The sequence below is a fragment of the Bombus huntii genome, chromosome 1 (genome assembly GCF_024542735.1).
Source record: "Bombus huntii isolate Logan2020A chromosome 1, iyBomHunt1.1, whole genome shotgun sequence".
NCBI classification, from domain to species: Eukaryota; Metazoa; Arthropoda; class Insecta; order Hymenoptera; family Apidae; genus Bombus; species Bombus huntii.
The window spans coordinates 26,697,630-26,709,850 of record NC_066238.1 but is presented as its reverse complement, the minus strand read 5'-3'; positions in this window follow the sequence as shown (position 1 = coordinate 26,709,850).

Here is a 12,221-nt window from a genome sequence, read left to right as displayed (position 1 = left end):
ATTTAACAATATGAGTTAGAAGTTGAAAATTTTCCAAGATATAATATGAAGAAAGTAGAAAATATAGAACGTAAGACAAAGACATCGTAACTGACATTATCACGCGTAAAACCCCAAAAAAGAAAGCCAGAAAAGAAATTGTATCTAATGGTTAGAAACACAGCAAAAGTTAGAAGAAATGTAGGGAGAACGAAGACGAACCGAAATTGAATATACATATGTATATCGAGGTAGACGAGGAAAGATAAATCTTTGGAGATCCTAAACAGATGATACGTCTAGACCCACCTATCTTTTGTCGATGCCTTATTGAGATATTCGCAAAAAGTTCGAGAGAACGTTACTACCCAACTACTGTTAATTGTACTAAATTCTCCAAGGGATGAATTTAATCACACCCTATCACGCCTATAAAAAAAGTCATATCATAAAAAGTAATAATAAAAAGTCGAGCTGGAATGTCCGATGGACGTTTACATACTTAAATTAATAAAACAATATACGAGTTGAAATTTTTTACTATGTTAGAAGCATTTTACGGTATTTTGCGCGGCGTTCGAGAAGATTGTAATATATAGTATTTAGCATGCTATTTAGCAAGTAAATGGGCAATCTAACTGTTGTTCCATATGTATCTAAATAAAATACAAATAAAATAGAAATTGTTTTATACTTCCTAGCGTTTTTCGAAATCGGTAATATTTCTTTGGCATAAAATTTCATTGTCATGTTTATATATATTTTCAAATCTACCAGGTTATTCCTTATTTAACTATGCTGTAATAAAATATTTTCTTTTATTCAAGAGATATAAAAATCAGAAAATCAATACGAATGAACCTATCATTCTCTCCTTGTGGTCTTCATAATATTGTAGCTTTAGTAATATTATTATATATGCGATTGACATTGGTTGCAATCGATGTAATGTACCTACGAAGCAGCGCAACAGCTGGTTAGTGAGGTCGGTGAGAAGTTCGTTTATCTTGGCTTGTTATAAATCCATATCTACTAGACAGTTAAACTAAATATAAATGCATCAGCTACGTTGCCTGTGACTGTATGGTATTATGCAGTACTCGTATACACATGTTATTGTAAATTTTTGTTCAGTACCCAGTATAATTGCGACTGGAATATATAGGAAATTAGATATCTTTGGTTTTACAACATATTGGCGAACTTGATTTTATCTTGGCATTCTTGTAATTAGTAATGATAAACAACTGGAACACTGATTCCTTATAATATTATATTGAATATCAATAAAGCGATTAAAAATAAACAGACAAAAGAGTTCCTTTTATAGTATAATTAAAGTTATTGTATGAACGCAAATTACAATTTAATGCAATTATGAAATTAAATTTTTTATCTACATCTAACTTTAAATGTTGGTTATTTAATTTTTCATTGTTATAAAATGTAAAAATTGTTTCAAGAAAATATGTATAGAAGCGGACAAAAGTTTAAGACGATGATTTGTAAACCGGATTACAAACATCTTATACGCATATTGTTCTTCTACTCGGTTTGTCTCTTTGGAATAACATAGCTGTATGTTTGACCTTCGTAAGCTCAGACCGTCAGTTGTCAAATACAAACAATGTAGGAGTTACAACAGTTAGCTACCGTTTAGCACTTGTAAACGGTGGACATTAGTTTAAGACGATCTGTGTAAAATGTAAATATGAGTACAGTTTTTGAACATTTTGATTCTGGAATGTCAAAATCATTGTTTAGTGCACCTTTTTTTGTTTAAAATTCATTTAGGTAGGAACAGACTATGGGTAAATCAGAGAATTTACTTGAAAACGAAAGGGAACAAATCGTACGGCTGTGAAAGCAAAGTAAAACCTTCACCGAGATAGCAAATATAGTGAACAGATCGGAAACGGTTTGTAAGCAAGCTTGGTATAAATTATTAAAGGCAGGCGATCAACTGAAAAACGGAAGACCGCGGAAAACAACGCCGAAAATGAATCGCCGGATTCATCGATTGAGCGAAAAAGATCGTTTTCGTAGTGCAAATAATATTGCTGCGGAGATAAACTACAAAAACGATACACAAATTAGTGCTAGAACTGTTAGAAGATTAGAAGACTAACTTAAGAAGGTGAAAACTCCAAAAGAAACCACTGCTGAGTTCTAGGAATCGAAAAAGACGACTTGCATTTGCTAAGCTCATAAGCATTGGACAAGTGAAGATTGGCAAAAGATATTGTTTTCAGGCGAATCGAAATTCAATCGCGTCTCTTCTGGCGGGATACGGCATGTTAGACATCGAATTGGCGAAAGTTTGAAAACACAGTGCGTTTTAAACTCTTAAACATAGTGGTGGGAACGTTATGGTGTGTGCGTGTTTTTCTCGAGGCAGTCCTGGTCCGATATGTCATATCAATGAAATTATGGACCGTTTTCAATACATGGACATACTCAAGAACGTAACGTTGCCTTTTGCACGCAACAATATGAGTGATGATTTTATTTTTCAAAATGATAATGATCCGAAGCACACGGCTCGGGCTGTGAAACAGTTTTTTGAAGAAGAAAATATTACCGTGTTGCCGTGGCCGTTGCAATTACCAGACATTAATTCAATTGAGAATTTGTGGAGCATCATAAAAAAGACAGTACAAGGTTATAAACCGAAAAATTTAAATGAACTTTACAATTGAAACAGCTTGAAGTAATATTACGGTAGATCAATGTACAAAATTAATAGATTCTATGCCAAGAAGATATACCGAAGTGATAAGAAATAACGGATATTGGACAAAATATTGAATGTAAACAAAAATTGTGTATATTTTCTTACCAAAAATTAATAATTTTTGTGTAGTTTTAAAATTTTGACCGACGAAATATTATACAAATTTCGTTCCTTTTTCATAACTTAGCTACTGAGCAAAATATCAAAATGAAATTTTGAGTAAAAGTATAAACAATGTCTGATTAATTAATACCAAAAGTAGAACACTGTATTTATGTTTTTTATGGAAAGTAAATCAATTATTAATTTTTTCCATTTCGTCTTAATCTTTTCTCCGCTATTGTAATACTAGTACTTTAACACGGCAATATAAATAATAATACTCTAATAATATACCTAAATATTTGAAATTTATTTGTTATTTCAAATGTAAGATAGTATAAAAATATCTAAATATTTAGATATGTAGAAACACATCTAAATTAAATCCTATAAAAACATATCTGAAAAATTTTTTAATTAACCTCAATTCTTGTTGTACAAGGTGTTCAGAACATATATGTCATGATTTTGACAGATGATTCTATATCTGAACATCTGTTAAAGAAAGATACCGCAAAATTGAAATTCAAAATCAAATTTTTTGTGTTTGTCATAAAGAAGGGAAGTCTCAAAAGGACCATTAAACCAACCAAGTGAGTCATTCTCTTGGAAAATGACCATAAGCTTCCACTAGCTCGTACATTGACATTATTTACATGTAATATATTTACATTTTATAATCAGATTATAACCAGATTATAATCAGTTGCCTATGATTTAAATGATTCTGAATAAATTTTTATCTAAGATAATTATTCTAATAACTTCCTTTTAGTCAAATATTTCATGCAGATAATAATCATATTTCATTCATCTCACCTGTTTGATTACAAGTGTAATATTCCTTCGATGCCTGTCAATGGCAGATTCAAGTTTAGAGAAAAAGAAAAACATAAACAGGAACCATGTCTTCGCTCCTCAATCCGCTCCATTTTCATGTTTCTTTCCATAATTAGTACATTTTTTTTCAATCTTTAAGCTAATTGGGGTTTATGAATAAGCGGAAGAAAGATAGTAACGAAGAATTATTAGATAACTTAAGCAAGAAGAATAAAATAGTAGAAGGAACTATAAAAGGTTTATTGAGTTAGCATTCGAGGAGGTTCTCTCGAGTCGGATAGTAACGGTAAGGATTCACAAAGAATAGATAGCATCAGATCAAGCAGAAAGAATGGAAGCCCTTCTGAAGCAAAGGAGGAACAAAATAAATTGCTTTCTTTTAATTCCCATCTTTTTTCATTTCTTTCGATTAATATTAATTTCTTTTAATTTCCCAATTTTTCCAATTAATCAAACATACATTATTATAAATAACTCATCCGCATGATAGGGAAAACCCTTCCTTTATTCGCTTTACGGAATGTTCAAAAGATATTTAACCCTTCGTTTGCAACTTCATATTTTTCGACGTCATCTGCATACTGCTTCGTGTAAATCCACACAGCTCTTTTTTAGGTTTTTATAGTTTAAAAGGACCAATCAATTTTCTGGATACTCTCTCAAGTATTTAGAATATCATCCAGTAGTTTTTATTGCTATATTTGAACTCAATTTTTATAGTAAAGCAAAATTTGAAAATGAATTGGGGAAAAATGAAGAATTACTTAAAATTTTATAACTAATTTCCTAATAAAAATTTGAATGTAGCTTTGGATTTATACACCATTAGGTATGATCATCGAATAAAAAATGACAAGGCAGTTTCGACTTAGGAAAGCATGATTATTTTAACAATAAAAAATTGTTAAATTTTTATGTATTATCGGTGGCCTTGTAAGCCGGAACCGCCTGGTCATGAAGATACATGATTTACACAAAAAATTGTGATTTTTTCTGCCATTTCAAAAAATACCGATCTAATAATTGAGTAACTATTTTTAGGGTGTATAAATATTTAAAAACTAATCAAAAGTCGCAAAAAAGCAAAACTTTCAAACTAGAACACTAATGCGATCTACAACTTGAGTCATTTATAACCTACACTTAAAAATATTACGTCATTTATAGGATACGAACTGACAGAATTTGGTATCACGAACATAATATGACGTAAAATTTTTTTAGGAACAAAAATGAGCTTTCGATCCTTCGTGAACTTCAAGTAACTACAAAAACATAAACAGTCAATTTCGAACAAGACTTAGTATTTAAATGGGGGGTTAAAAGAATAAAAATATACATGTTTGCCGAAGTGTTCACACAAAAGAACAAGGAAAATTAAATAAAAGTAAAATTAAATAAGGAGGCTTTCTGAAAATATGTACGCTCGCATAATGAATTAGAAAACACCAGATTTTTCCTATCTTACTATAGATATACATGTAAACATATATTCGCAACGCGTAGGTACACCAGAAAACTAACTTATCGTTTAAAGATAAATGCACGATTGCGACGTTAAGACGATCATAAAACTTTTTATCCCTCCCCTCCCCCTCTCATATGGTAAGTAATAAAAGAAATTTACTAAAATTGGCCAATGAGATTAAGCAAAACGCTAATAATCAAGAGAAGTTAGAACTAATTTTAGTTTTACAAATAAAGTTAGATTCGTGCATTCATAACAAATGGAAATTTTAGTTCTCAAACGGAATAAAAAAAGCAGGAGCAAGAAAACCTATTAGAGAAATATCAAGATCCTGTTAGCTTAAGTTAAACTTGGAAATCCTTTTAAAATCATTAAAGCATTGATAATCAAGAGGTAGCTACATGACCAAGAAATGACGATTAGCAAATGCAGTGTTAGTAGCTTTCGTTTTCGCTATGAGAAGGTTGATCGAAGTATCAGCTCGATAAAATTCAATTCATGGGAAAATTACATGATACAAGTAAGCTCATCACACAAATTATGCATAGTCAGAACAAATGAAGAAGAGGTTTCATTGAAGCAGGAGTAGCGAAAGAAACGAAAACCATGTTCGAAGACAAAAACAGAAGAGTTTCTATTTGGATAAAATCTACCCAAAAAAAATCATAGAAGCTAAAATAATGGATAAAGTAACCAACTCTATTAAAAAGTGTTGAAGTGGTTACCACTTCTAAGAAAACTCTACATCTGGTCTTTTTTAGTTTTCTCAAGCACTGAAGCCATCGACAGCGCGTAGACAAAAGACTGCGACGAAGTCAGGCCATAAACAGTAGACAGGCGACGTTGGCTTCGGGGTTTTCAGTTATTAGGTAACACAGCTAGCGTGCGGATCTGGACCAGCTCAAATTGTATTTTTACTTATTACACTTCTATTTAAATTTATTTTCTACCTTACAATTTATCCACGTGTTTTCTCTGTTTACACACCGAATAACCTCAACAGGTTATGGGCCCAGGGCTGTAAATTGCAAGGTAGCAACGTGAAGTGAATAAATTGTTAAAGTGTTGTGCTTAGTAAAATAAGGGATAGTGCTAAAATGGAATCAGCAAGTGCGAAGGTCGAGATGTTACGCGGCGAAGAAAATTGGCTCCAGTGGCGTTTTGTTATGCGTACACTTTTGGAGGAAGATGACGACCTGATCAACGTGTGTGAAGGGAATTTGTGTCATCCAGGTAACAGCGCGGAGAAAAAAATCGCTCGTGGAAGATTTTTGAAAGCAGATCGATTAGCGAGAAAATTAATCGTGACCTCAGTAGGAAAGAAACCATTGGATCTTCTTTTATGTTGCACGACAGCACATGAAATGTGGAAAAAGCTGAATACAGTATATGACATGAAGTCGGATGAGAATTTAAATATGGTTAAATATGGTTAAATATAAGTCAGGGAATTAGGCACACGATTAACGTCCCATACACTCCTGAACAGAATAGTGTCGCAGAAAGGGAAAAAAGAACAATAGTAGAGGCAGGTCGGTCGATGCTATATTCGAAACCAAATCTACCGCTGTTCTTATGGGCCGAAGCCATGAACACAGCAGTACATGTCATAAATAAGACGGGGCCGACAAGACAAGATAAGAAAACACCATATGAACTGTGGTACGGGAAACCGCCGAATTTAGAAAAGTTTAGGGTTTTCGGTACTGAGTGCTTTGCTCACATATCTGCGGAGAAAAGGACAAAACTTGACAAAAAGGCTAACAAAGGATATTTGGTAGGCTATTTAGATGACGGACGAGGGTATCGAGTGTACGTGCCAACAGTAAAAAATGTAATATTAAGCCGTGACGTAATATTTAAGCCTGAACTAGAAAATGCGAAATTCGTAAAATTAAGTTTACCGAAAATTGTCGAGCGCGAAGATGTGAATGCGCAGTAGAGCATGTACGTATGAAAGTGCAGAGAGTGAACATGAAAAACAACCTCATGGAACTAGCGACAATATGAGACAATTGAGAGATAGAGATAAGATCAAACGAACCGATTTTTATGGTAACCCAGTAACGTACGTAACGGAAAAATTACCGGTGGATTTTAACGAAGCGATGAGATCCGAAAAGAAAGAGTTATGGGAAACAGCTATGAATGATGAAATGAAATTGCACCATGAAAATAAGACGTGGATACTTGTAGAAAAACCTAAAGATCAGAAGGTACTTAGCAATAGGTGGGTTTTAACGATAAAGCTAAATCCGGACAACTCGGAACGATACAAAGCGCGACTTGTAATAAAAGGGTGTTCACAGAAAGAAGGCATAGATTATAAGGAAACATATAGTCCCGTTGCTCGGTTTGACACAATTAAATTAATGCTCAGTATTGCAGCCAAAAATAATTTACACCTCGGACAGTTCGACATTAAAACCGCATTCTTATATGGAAGTCTGAAAGAAGATATTTATATGAAACAACCTAAAGGTTATGATGATGGTACAAATCGGGTTTGTAAATTGCTAAAAAGCCTATATGGCTTAAAGCAGTCTCCAAGATGTTGGACGGAACGTTTCACAAAATTTATCTCGAACTTAAAATTTTATCAGAGTAACGCAGATCCTTGTTTTTATATTTATACAGAAGACGACAAATTAATGTTGATGACCATATACGTAGACGATGGACTGGTAGCAGCTTCAGACGAATCTTTAATTGATAAATTCTTCGATGATTTAAATAAAGAATTCAAAATTACGAGTTCGAAAGAAGTAAAGAGTTTTCTTGGACTTGAAATTAATAGATTAGAAGATGGTTCAATATTCATTCATCAGAGTAGGTATATCGAAAACATATTGGAAAAATTTAATATGAATAAGGCAAACAGTGTTTCTACACCTATCGAGACTAATTGGAACGAAAGTAACATAGGCGATAATGATTGTAACGCACCATACAGAGAAGCTGTAGGGAACTTAATGTTTTTACAAACCGTAAGTAGGCCAGATATTAGTTTTGCAATAAATATAGCGGCGAGACACTTAGAGAATCCAAACCAGTATCAATGGAAATTAGTCAAACGAATTTTGCGCTACATAAAAGGGACCGCAGACATGGGACTCTTATATACAAAAGCAGGCAGTCTCGAAACCTTTAGCGACGCTGACTATGCAGGCGACAAAGAAACAAGAAAGTCGACATCAGGCGTTGTATGTAAGTATGCGAATGCGGCCATCACATGGCAATGTAAGCGACAACAATGTATAGCTCTATCTACGACCGAAGCTGAATATGTCAGTGCAGCCTCAGGAGCGAAAGAAATTATGTGGCTAAAGAAAATATTTCTTGAATGTAAATTAGAGATCCTTAAGTATATGCTATGTGTAGACAATACTAGTCCCGTGAAATTAATTAAGAATCCAGAATTCCATCAAAGAAGTAAGCATATTGACGTAAGATATCATTTCTTGCGAGATTTATACAATAGAGGCGAAATTGATATAACGTATGTAACAAGCGAAGGGCAATTGGCAGATATATGTACAAAGGCGTTGCCAAAACCGAGATTTGAATATTTAAGGAAAAAGTTAGGTTTGAAAAGTAAAAAAGATATTAAGAGGTAATTGTTTGTGAACATGTAGAGTTTTTAGGGAGGGTGTCGAAGTGATTATTACTTCTCAAAAAAGAGGAAAAACTCTACATGATCTGTTTAGTCTTCTAGTTTTTTTTTGTGTAATAAATTAATTTGTATGGAAAAGAGAAAGGCGGCTGGCAAATGTACTTGAGAAGGCATTGACAAATTAATTTTCAGATATTTACGACAAGAGTTAGAAAATATTAAGAGATAATTTGTAAATTTGAGATAATTGTTTGTAGGGATGTAGAGTTTTAGGGAGGGTGTTGAAGTGGTTACCACTTCTAAGAAAACTCTACATCTGGTCTTTTTTAGTTTTCTCAAGCACTGAAGCCATCGACAGCGCGTAGACAAAAGACTGCGACGAAGTCAGGCCATAAACAGTAGACAGGCGACGTTGGCTTCGGGGTTTTTCAGTTATTAGGTAACACAGCTAGCGTGCGAATCTGGACCAGCTCAAATTGTATTTTTACTTATTACACTTCTATTTAAATATATTTTCTACCTTACAATTTATCCACGTGTTTTCTCTGTTTACACACCGAATAACCTCAACAAAAAGCAATCCTCTTCTAAGTCTCAAGTATTAGAGGATGCGACATCCGGACAGCCTTTAAACTCGAACAGCGTGCTGGAAATAAAGTCACTTCTAAATGAGTCAGACTTTCAACAGGGATTCAGCGGAACAGATCAAGCGGTTGTTCTCCAGAACGAAACAGCTACTCAACAACCGGATGCAATATCAGGGATACAATAAAGCGAAACGTCAAATGAGGTTCAAATAAATGTAGGTTCTACTGCTGGTAAATTGATATTAAGTTCTGTTAGAGAATACCAAATAGTCCTTCATAAAAAAGTAAAACGGACTAAAACTCCATCAGTAGAATTTGGGTCAATGGAAGAAATTTAAAGATTTAGGCAAGCTATTGATAAAATATGTTTGAAAGGAGTACTAGACAATTGCAAACCGAACAAAAGACAATTCTTATTAAATCAGTTTTTGGTCCCAAAGCCAAGCAGATTCTTCCGTTTTACACTAAATTTAAAAAAAGCTAAATAAATTTATCAATACTAACAATTTTCAAATGGAGAATATTCGAACGGTTGCGAAACTGATTTTCTTAGGTTTCTTCATATGCATAATAGATCTAGGAGACGCATATTATGTCCAGTACCGATTCACAAAAGAGCTGAAAATTCCTAAGCTTTGAATTTCTACGAACTTTATACCAATTTGCGTATTTGCTTATTGAGCTAAATTTAAGTCCATATATTTTCACAAAATTACTAAAATCAGTAGTTCGATTCGTAAGAGCTAAGGGTTTAATGTTGTTTATATATCTGAATGATATTATGTGCATTAGTAAAGATTATGAAAATTGCTACATGAATGTTAAGGAAACTGTTAACGTATTATAATTTTTATTAAATTCCTACAACTGCATGCAAATTTTTTAGGTTTAAAATTGATTTGATTGAATATGCAATTTAATTGACTAAGGAAAAAAGAAGAATAAAGACCTTTTTGTTGAAAACATTGTGTTTAATATGATTTTGCAGAATTCATAGAGAAATTAATCTCAACTTGTCCAGCAGTCAAATATTATTATTGCCTGATAATTTCAACTATATGACGTAAAAATGCTAATTTCAAAATTAATTTACTAGATTTGACGTCATGATTGCAAAATTTACCGATAACTATTAATACTATAAAAACAGCGGATTTCAATGTAGTACAGATGTATCAAGCACTGGCTGGAGAGCTACAAATGGTTTTGAGGAAACATACGGTTTTTCAGACGATACATAAACAGAATATCACATACGTTATTGAGAATTACTAGCAGTTAAATTTGTGTTACAGTCGTTAAAGAATTGTTTGAAAAATGGTCAAATCTTCTTAAAAACAATACAGCTTTGTTACATATAAATAATATGTCATAGTGAGTGGTGTATGTTACACATCATATAATAAGTTAGCTAAGGATATTTGGCAGTGGGCAGAGAAAAGAAAAATGTTTATATTTGCATCCTATAATGCAGCAATATTAGCAAGTAGGCAGACCGACTGTTAAGAATAAAAAATGACGATAGCGAATGATAACTAAATCAGTATTACATTGGGATTACTATAAGAAAATTTGGTACTCCGCCGTTTGACTTATTTACTTTACAAAGGAATGCCAAATGTAACAAATTTTGCGCTTGAAAACGGGACAGATTCGGATTTCATACCGACAAATTTATTTACTGTCAGGTGGACAAAATTGGATTGGTATGCGTTTCCGTCTTTTAGCTTAATTTTGAAAACGCTTTTTAAGTAATTAAACGAGACGAAGCATCAGGAATTATTATTGCACCTGATTGGCCACGTCAAGTTCTTAATACCCATGGTACCGTTTATTTATATGTCTCCTTGTAGTCAAGCTCCTCATATTGAACCAAATATTGATTTGTTATAATCAATCATACTATCTTCGTGCAAAACGAAACGCATCCTCGGGCCGAGTATCTGCGTCTAATAGTGAGTAAACTATCGGGAAAGCTTTCCTAAAAGAAAATGTACCTATCACAGTAGTGGACATTATCTTATAATTTTTAGCTCTTAGGACGACTAAACAGTATGAATCAGCATTACGAGTATGGGTACAATTCTGCAAAGGGGCTAATTCTGAATTTTATGAATCTACAAGAAGTAGTCTCCTAAAATGTTTAAGTAAGTGGCTTCAAGCACATAGTATTTTAACTACGTATAAATTCGCAGTATCCTTGATTTTTCATCATATATTTTCATCAAAATAAAATAGGCGAAGTCGCAAAGTACTAACAAAAAGCAATAACATTATTAGCCCCAGGTATTGCTTTCGTAGGGCACAGAAGTTAGTATCTATTGAAATATCTAACATTAAATCAATACCAAGAGGCCTAAAAATAAAAATTCTAGATGTTATTAAAACATCAAGCCTAAAACGTTATCAGCTACTATTAGTCTTACCAAAGTCTGTTGAAGAGTCTAACTTACGTACCGTGACGGTTATTGCAGAATATATAGATATTATATATGTCGGGTTTGCATTAGAATTAGGGTTAGGGGCGTGAAACAAATCTTTGTTTGGATTACACATTGTCGTTATGCAATAGAGAAGACATTGGCTAGTGCAAATACGATTATTATAGAATTGGACAAGTAACTGTGGTAATTAGATACTCGAGAGACTAATGACAATGATCCTAGGTTCAATAACGAATCCGCGGTCAACGGGATGATAGATGTACGTGCTCACAAAATCTAAGTCGGACTCTTTGTTAAAACGTGGAATATCCACCGAGCGTACAAACGCTAAGTAACTCGCTAATACGACCTCACGAGAGAATGACTTTCCGTCACGGTGACGCTGCAGAGGAAAACTATGATGGGGTGTGTCTAGGTGCACGAGACCATCGGATTCGTGAAGAGAAGTCTTCGT